This window comes from Pinus tabuliformis, chromosome 6, assembly GCF_031772625.1.
Source record: "Pinus tabuliformis cultivar Carrire ecotype Pingquan chromosome 6, CPIR1, whole genome shotgun sequence".
Lineage (NCBI taxonomy): Eukaryota > Viridiplantae > Streptophyta > Pinopsida > Pinales > Pinaceae > Pinus > Pinus tabuliformis.
Window position 1 is genome coordinate 1475026695 of NC_142292.1, and position 9002 is coordinate 1475035696.

The 9002-nt window shown below is 40.6% G+C and overlaps 1 pseudogene; it reads right to left on the reverse strand.

Annotated features, from left to right (window-relative positions):
- Positions 1–2744: 2744 nt before the first annotated feature.
- On the reverse strand, positions 2745–7397 carry LOC149264206 (ABC transporter G family member 35 pseudogene; annotated as a pseudogene).
- Between the last annotated feature and the right edge of the window lie 1605 nt (positions 7398–9002).

Below are 9002 nucleotides of genomic sequence, written 5' to 3' on the forward strand. Positions count from 1 at the left end.
TGTGCTTCAGTAAAACTATGCTTTACAAAAGATTTTTCGGCGAAGATCACATGAAATACCATTTGTCGACGCATTTCGAACCAACCAGTGTGGTTCATCGTCAAGACAAGTTGAAGAAATAGATCCAGCTTAGCAAGTTAAATAGACAGAGCAGAGCCTCCAACAGCTAAAAAGACCAACAACTGCTTTTGACTATGGTACCGGGATCAAAACCTTTTTAATAATTTAAGGGAAAAAAGTTACCCTAGGGGGACCAATCCCTTAAAATAAAATAAATAAAAATAATTTTATGATAATAGTTAGTTAAAAATTATTAATAAATAATTAAAATTTTATGTTAAATTAGTATTTAAAAAACTCTGAACAGGTAGATGAGCAGATATCTTCTTGGAAAAACATTTCAACACATGAAACATATGAAGAGGAATCTGAATGGAAATCCTAAATGTTTTGATCTTCTGTGGTGTGAATGTATTGAATGAAGGTCTGATCTTGTTTTTCATACACTGACTGGATTACCTCCTCATGAAGGTTGTATTCTAATGAACTAAGAACATTTGGATCCAAAACTTTGTCTTCTTCATCCGAGATGATTTCAGTAGTAGATTTCTCTTTCACAGGATTTCGTGCTAGGCATTCTTGGTCATCACAGTCTGAATCTGGAACTGAAATAGCTATCCTGACATTATCACATTCTGAAATTAGAACTGAACTTACTTGCATGCTGTCTTCTTCTATCGATAGATCTGAACCGACACTTTTTCTTTCATCAACTTCAGGCATATGGAACTCTTCAACCTGCTGATCTATTTCATATAATTCATGTTGACTGTCAAGATGCAGAATTCTTTCATCTTCCACCGTACTACAATCTTGATCATGCTGCAAATTTTCATGATCATCTTTACGCTGCTGAAAGGGATTTTCATACAGGGCTTCCATGATATCATCATCCATGAAATTATCATCTTCATAATATTTTTCAAGGTTTTCAATAAAAGTAGAAGCATGTTTGCAACAGTCATGAACTAGATTTAATGAAGGATACGATTCTTTATACTTCTCAAAGAATATTGAATGAAAGTCCTTTAGACAATAAATGGAAGCAAGTGGCAAACTTTCATACCAAGATCGGGCTTCATCTTCCAGAGTAGCCATAAACATTTTCATCAAACATTCTTCAGGAAAATCGATCTTTAATTTATGCACGTGAATGTGAAATTTCACCAGATGAAGAGCAGCGTCATTACCTTCCACATTTCTGAACACAGGCAAATTTTTTGACCAATCTACCTTGGGCATTTTATTTGGAAAACCTGGGATGTGATCTTAGCTCATGGGAGCGTATCTTCTTGCAATCCGATCCATCTTAAGAAATCTCAAAGCTACTGATCCCTCTACAGTGGAGTCACCATGAAGGATTGATTGCATGGATTCGTCAATGGATGGAGTCGCCAGGTGAATGATTTCAGCCGTCTTCTTATGTCTCATCGTTGTTCACCATCAACAATCAGCTCTAAACTTGAGATATGTACTGGGGCAAAACAATCTACAAGTAAACCATCTCGTCCCTAGTGGAGTTGCCACTATGTTAGCGCTCGAATCTGCCTCAAGCTGAAAAAAGGCAAAACTCGAGGCAACATCAAACCAAGCTCAACCTCGTAGCTAGCCCTACGAGGACAGGAGAGGGCTCTCTCCAGTCAATCTCGATAAAAGGAGCAATAGGGTGCGAGATGACTTAAATGGGAACTGATTATTAGGCTAGTAAATGAATTTGAGTGAGGGATATTTGATTTAATGACTAAGTTGCTGGGTTGTATGGGACAATGACAGCGTGAGCAGAGATTTAACCAAAGGCACAGGATATTTCATAAGGCGAGATAAGCATGAGATTTTAGCAATCGAATTGAAATTAAATGGGGTGAAAAGACTATTTAAGAAAGTTGAAAAGGGCATTAATGTATGAATCCTTTCCAGGCAGAAGAAAACACATAAAGACTGAACACTTCCTCAAGGTAGAGCAATGACTGGATTCTACCTTTCTCAGTTGAAACTATTCAGCTGGAAACAATCATGAATGGACTGCAAAACAACACATGATACATATGAAACAGAGAGAAAAACACATTGCCAAAACTCATACCGCAAGGATCTTATAAATCAAAGCTGCACCATTTAATTATTTCTCTGTCAAAACTGTACAGTGATTGTGTTGGGTTTTTCTTCCCACACTTTTTCTCAGAGCTCAAAACCTCCTTAATTTTTTTTTATATACAATAAATAGACTCACTCTATCAAAAAATGAATCAACTCAGAATATGGGATGGTTTAATCATTATTAACTGAAGATGAAAAGCCATCCACCGCTAAAGGAGCAGCGTTACACTTGAAAGCTGTTTAATAGCCCACAAAGACGCAACACCTGTAGTGTGGAAACTTTGAATCATAACTGAAGTCCAAAAATAGACTGTCTGTTCCTATTTCTCTGCTGTGACAGATGTCTTTGTTTATTTTTGGCTTTTGGTAGGTGTCGATGACTCCAAAAGCGTTTCATTTCTGGAAAATGCTTAAAACGTTTCTGGCGTTATTCCTTGTCTGCGTATTGTTCAAAGGTGATGCCATCCGAAAGTCATATAGAACAATACTGCGATCACTGGCTGTTGTCACAAATATATCTTTCTCTATATAACTGAATGTCATCTCATCTCCTGCCTTTGTGGATTGTCCAGCATTGATGACCATTTCTAGCATTTGATTGCCCAAAGAAAACGTTCATGGTCACAAGCAAAGCGCTTCATTTTAAATGGAGCATCTGCACACCAATGATCTCTCCAAAAGTTCCTTGTACGTTGTTGTGCATCAATTCCATGGGCATAGTTGACAGAGAATGCATCTATTTTTTTTTGACATGTATTGGGAATCGATCGACCATTCTGGCCATCAGAAAGTAAGAGGGCCTGTCTTCTTTCAACATAGCGAGTTCTTGCTGGTCCACTCGAACTGAACCATATTGTAAGCGATAAAGTGTACATAACTGTCTGACCCATAGCATAGGGCAATGCTTGGTATATTCTTGCAACCCTTTCTCTATAAAACATCGTTCTGTCTACATCAACCATAGGTTGCACAGTTGAACTATTGTTAACTCCTAAGAATATAAGTGCTCCATACAAAGCCCCAGCAACGATAAGGATATCATTTGCTGCGGTTCCGCTTTGTGCCAATATTCCAAAAGGTCGTTCCAAATAGCAAAGCACAGGCAAATGTGAAGGAGTGTCTAATAGCATTATAATCGATATTTCACCAGTAAGTCCACCACTGCTTCCATAAACAGGACGTGAACTGTCCGAAGAATGATTGTGAATACTGGGTAACGAAGTATATATCTTTTTCTCCCGGAAATGGAGTATTGAGCTCCTTAACCAAGGCTCTATTCCGCATGTGGAGGAAAGAATTTTTGTAATGCTTTGAAAAGTCTATCCCTAGCCGGTGTTCGACAATAATAGAGCTAACTTCCAACATCCATGTAGCTAGGTTGTATTTTTCTATGATCTTCGGTACTCTTGGAATATCCTCAAAGAATTCAACCATCTTGCGACAATTCCGGCTTGGTGGCTCGAAGTAAATGGCTTGGCCTCTTGTTTTCATCAACAATAGCTCATCAAAAGCTTCAGGGATATCAATACTAGGTTGATGAATGGTACAGTCAACTGTCCTTCCAGTATCCACTGTATTATGAATAGTTCGCATAAAATTGCAGTTTCTCTGGCATCCAAACCAGAAGTGGGTTCATCCATGAAAATTATAGAAGGATTTGTAACCAGCTCAACTGATATTGTTAGCCCTTTCCTCCATGAAAATTATAGAAGGATTTGCAACCAGCTCAACTACTATTGTTAGCCCTTATCTTTGTTCTGTTGGGATTGCGTAAACATGTTATAACGCTTTAGCGTAGTCAGGCCTAGATTCGTGGCATTGTCTGCATTAGTCTTCCATCTAGGAGCAAGCATCTCATTTGCAAAGATCGCATTCTCTACATACATCAAAGGGGAGCTCCAGTAGCCCCATATCCATCATTTTGGAATTCTATCTCTAGGAAGAACGAATCCTTCAAGCATGAAGATGATAAGAAGAGATAAAGATCCACTAGTATTAGCTATGACCATTGTTCTGCAAATTTCCTGCTAGCCTCAGAGGTAAACCCAATGATATAGTAAGACATCGCCATCTAAATTCCAGCTTCCAATAATGACATGGGAATTATCGATATAAAAGTAGGAATAGTGAAAGTCCATGCAGGGTAGAATAGAAGATCCTGCTGCTTGAAGAACACTGGTAGCCTAAAAATTATCATGGGTAATTCTGCAATTCCATTGAACAAGTTCGTCATGATGCCGAAAAAGAGTGCTCCAAGGTACAGATTTGCATCACTTAAGGTTTTATGGTGCATTTCAGTCCTCAAGAATACAGTGACTCCAATGAAGGCAACAATCATAATCTGTACAATTCTAAAGACGTAAACAAAGGAATTCCGTTTGACAAGAAGCCATTCTCTTGCATGGCAGGCCTTGAAGATCCCTATTTTGGGGATAGGGCTCCTATTGAATACCAAAGCTGCTATGTGACTTCTGTTTCTTAGCATAAGGGACTGATAACTCATTTTCATAATCCAAACCTGCATTAAACTGATTGAATCTAAATACAAATTCCTTGACAGGGACATAGCGATAAGACCGGCTTTTGTCTACCCAGTATTGTTCTTGATCTTTCTTAGATGTAACCTCTTGTAGCAAGTCTGCAGTGCCCTTTCTTTCAGGACATTTGAATCCACAGCTTTCAAAAAATTCCAGCACATCCTTCCTAGGTCCATGGTACACAATGTTAGCACCTAAATCTGCCTTAGGCTGAAGGAAGGCAAAAATTAGGGTAACCAAAAACCACGCTCAGTCTGGTAGCTAGCCCTACCAGAGCAGGAGAGGGCTCTCTCCGAGTCACGCTCAGTGAATGGATAAGCAAAAATGATCTGAGGTGACTTACAATGCAGTATTTACCTTAGGCTAGTAAGTGAAAAGGGATTTTGAAAAATATTTTATGAATGGCTGAGCTTCTGGGATGTATATGGGACTGGAGCTCAGCAAAGAACAGAGAATTGAATATGAAGGCATAGATTATTTCGTGAGGTAAGGTAGGTGGCAAGGGCAGAAATTTTGGCTTAAGGTAACGCGGAATGGAAAGATTGCTGAAGAGAGTGAAAGGGCATGGTCGCATGGATCTTTTTCAATAGAAGAATAACACTGCACATGAAATTTTCCCACAGGAAGAGCAATATAAATTGAATTCTACCTAATCTCACTTAGAAAATTTCACTGAAATGAAGCATGAAATGAAATATGAAACATAACAAGATACATATGGAACATAAGAACACATTTGCTACACTCGTGACCACAAGAATCTCATGAAACAGAGCCGCTGCCTTTCATTAATCCTCTGTCAAAAATACACAGTGTAGAAATAGAGTTTCTTTCCCACAATCTCCCAGAAGTTACAAGCCAGCCAACCCTTTGCAAATAACTTGCATACAATATATAGAAAGTGTAGAGAAGAGATGGAACACGAGGGGTTGGGAAGTTCCTCAAATCATTTCGAAAAGGAGATGGAGAGCCAACCATCAGCTATAGGTGCAGCGCTCTCAAGCATGACATTCGGCTAGGGTGACCCTTTGCATTCTTTTGCCACTTGGATAGATGCCCATCTGGAGAGAAAAATCTTTAAATGCTGCCTTTGGTGCCAAAAAACCGAAGTGTAGATGACTGGGCCCACTTGGAGAAGTCGTGACCCGAAATTTCGTGAAACGGGAGCAAATTGGCCGTTTTTTCCCCTGTGCACCGCGCCAAATTCTCTGTGCGTCGCGCCACTTTGGAGCCTGTTTTGGGGCACTTGCAGGTGTCCAAAATGTGCCCAAGTGGGCTTGTTGGAAATCCTGTCCTATCTACTTTCCAACCCAACTAGAATTTCTGAATTTGAAGCTCATTTTCCCCTCCAAAAATTCATTCTCCCAAGACTGCTTTCTATGTGTCAAAAAAGTGGCAAAGAGGCCATTTTTGGGTGTTTTTTGACCTTTAGGAGACCCAAAACTTGTCAAAATTTCTAGCCCGGACACCAGTAGTAGTATTTTTCGATGTTGAATCCAAAAATGCAAACGGTTTCTCCATTGGAGCCCTAGAATTTTAGTGTCACCTCAGTGGCGTGGCGCACAGGGAGAAATTTCTTGTTTTGTGCTCAAAAAATTTGCCTGTGACCAAAATTTGCTCAAATTCTTTGAAATTTGGGCTGGAGGTTCCCTATGAAGTTCTTTGTTGTGCCAAGGAGGCCTCAGCCAAGATTCGAAGCTGATCTTGCTCCTTTGCCTCCTTTGCCGCTTTGCTCAATTTTGCCTTTAGGATCCTGATTCTCACTTTGGAGCTCATGTTTCGAGCTAGTAGTGATGAGTCATGTGCCTCAACATGTCTTTCTCCCTATTTGCTTTGTCCAATCCCTACTCCAAGTGAACATTCACTTTCTCTAGCACATATTTCCGGTCTTTGTCTCTCTGCTCCATAGGTCTGCTTGCGCTGCTAGGATGTGTCGTCGGTTTTCCTTGATCATCTGCAACTCTATCTCAGCTAGCCGATCCTCAAGTTGCTTGTTCCTCTACTTGAGATACTGCACGTTCCACTTTTCCCTATCCAAGTCCAGGGATAGGTTCTCAATCACTTTCTGTTGTTCCTGGATTACTTCTCTAAGCTCCTCATTTGTTGGCTCTGTGTCGGTGTCATCATCGTGGAGGAGAACAAACTCGGTCTCTCTTTCACCTGATGGCTCTCCTGAAGGCCCCTCATAATCTGATGAAACTTCTGATTCCATTAATGTTGTTTGTACCCTGAGTCTTATGCTGCCCTCTGAATCCAATGAAACTGGTAGATGCTCTGAAAATCTGTCACCAAGGGGGCAATAAAACAGGGAGTATTAGGAGAGGAATGATGAAATGGGGATAGGGATTAAAGGGAGAGATTTATCAGGGATTCGGAAGTGTTTGGGTATGGTGTTGATGGGGTAGGGTAGGAGAACACTTTGACAACATTGTTACTGTAGCAAAAACCCTAGGAGCTTGATTTCTTTGTGTCTTCCTTTGTTTACTAAAAAAAATTTTGGCATTGGGTTCATACTCGTCAAAATCATGATATTCTCATCAAGTTTAATGCCAAGAGTGAAGGTAGTTGGTCTACCTTTCAAGTTTGATAGGCATTCACAAAAGTTTTAGGCAAATTTGTGGTTTTCTAGGCTTATACCTCTGTGCGCCGCGCGCTCTGCCCAGTGCGCCGCGCGCCCTGCCCAGTGCGTCGTGCCAGTGGCATTTTTACACTGAGGCCAGGCTCCTAGTGCGCCGCACTCTCTGAGTGTGATGCGCCTCCTTGTGTGTGCACCGCGCACTCAAAATTTCACCATGAATTGCTTGCAGGGATAGGGAAAGGGTTATGGGGTGGGTTTAGGGTGGGTTTCTTAGAAAAAATGGTGAAGGGGAGATGAGAAAGATGATGGGTGAGGGGAAAAGGGGAGTGGAGTGAAACCTTGGTGCTATCATCTCATTTTTGCAACCCCAGCCATCGTCTTCTTGGTGATTTTCTTATGGTTGACCTTATGCTTTTGGGTGACATTTAAAAATCTTATAAACACCATATCATTGACAAATTTGCTGTACAAGAAGTGTCATAAGGCCTACCTCTTGATTTGATGGGCTTCACAAGAAATTTGAGGCAATTTGGCACAACTTCAGCCCCTTTTTTCCTTGTGTGTCGTGCTCTCTGTGTGCGTCGTGCCAGTGTAAATTTTACACTGGAAAACCTCTCCCAGTGCACCGCGCTCCCTTTGTGCGTTGTGCTCTTTTCTAGGTAACGTTTGTATGCCTTCCTGGTTTCCAAATTGGGCGCAAGATAGCTTGTTGGGAAGGTATTTGAGTCTACTTTCCAACTCGACCAGAATTTTTGAATTTGGAGTTCATTTTCCCTATCAAAAATCAAATCTCCCTAGACTGGTCAAAATGTGCCTAGTGAGGCTGCCTCAAGGCAGAGTGCTGTTACAGTCAACTTTTGAATGCCTTCCTAAACTCCAAATTGAGCTCATGATAGCTCATTGGAAATATCTTTGTGTCTAGTTATCATGTTATGCATCAAGCAAGTCATTTGGCCAACTTAGCTAGGCGAAAACTTGATTTTTCCAAGGTCACTTCAGAGGTGCATCAATTCTCCTGAGGCAATTGTATTTTTGAAATTTCTCTAAACCATGACACCTATGTAAAAAGTGAAGGAGGCTTTTCTTCCTTCGTCTGTTGTGGACAAAAAAATCTCTCATTTTTCATAAATTCATCTTTGATTGGTCAGAAACATCATTTGAGTCAAACCTACCACGATGTGTGGAACAAGGGATTTGTCGAAATGAAGCGAAATGAAGGGGATAGGGAGCTTCTAAATTCTTCAGGAAATTTTGGGAAGTAGGGAGGGATGTTAGGAAGTAGGGGAAAGTGGAATCTATGAAATTGAGTGAGGGGAAGGGGTCCAAGAAGGCAAAACACAGGTCCAACCTAGAAAATTGCCAAGTTGTAACAAGAAACTAGGGTTTGTGTGAAAATGAGGAATTTGGGGGGTCTCAGTGATGGGAAGTGTTTGATAAGGTACTTTAAGGATAGGGGAAGGTGTATGAACATCCGGATACAAGTTTTGCCGATGATTTGGTTGTCCAAGAGAAATTGCCTTCAAAACCCTAGGAGAGGGAAATGACCTTACCTAGGCGCAACTGAAGCATGAACAAGGTGTGAAATGACCTAGTGGGACTTGACATGATAATGACAACTCTCTGAATTATGGTACACTCAGCTAAACTGTGACATGGACCGACATTTGGACAACTTTGACAAGGGTAAAATCAAACCCTAGACCCAATGCCTAGTGACCAAATTTTTCTTG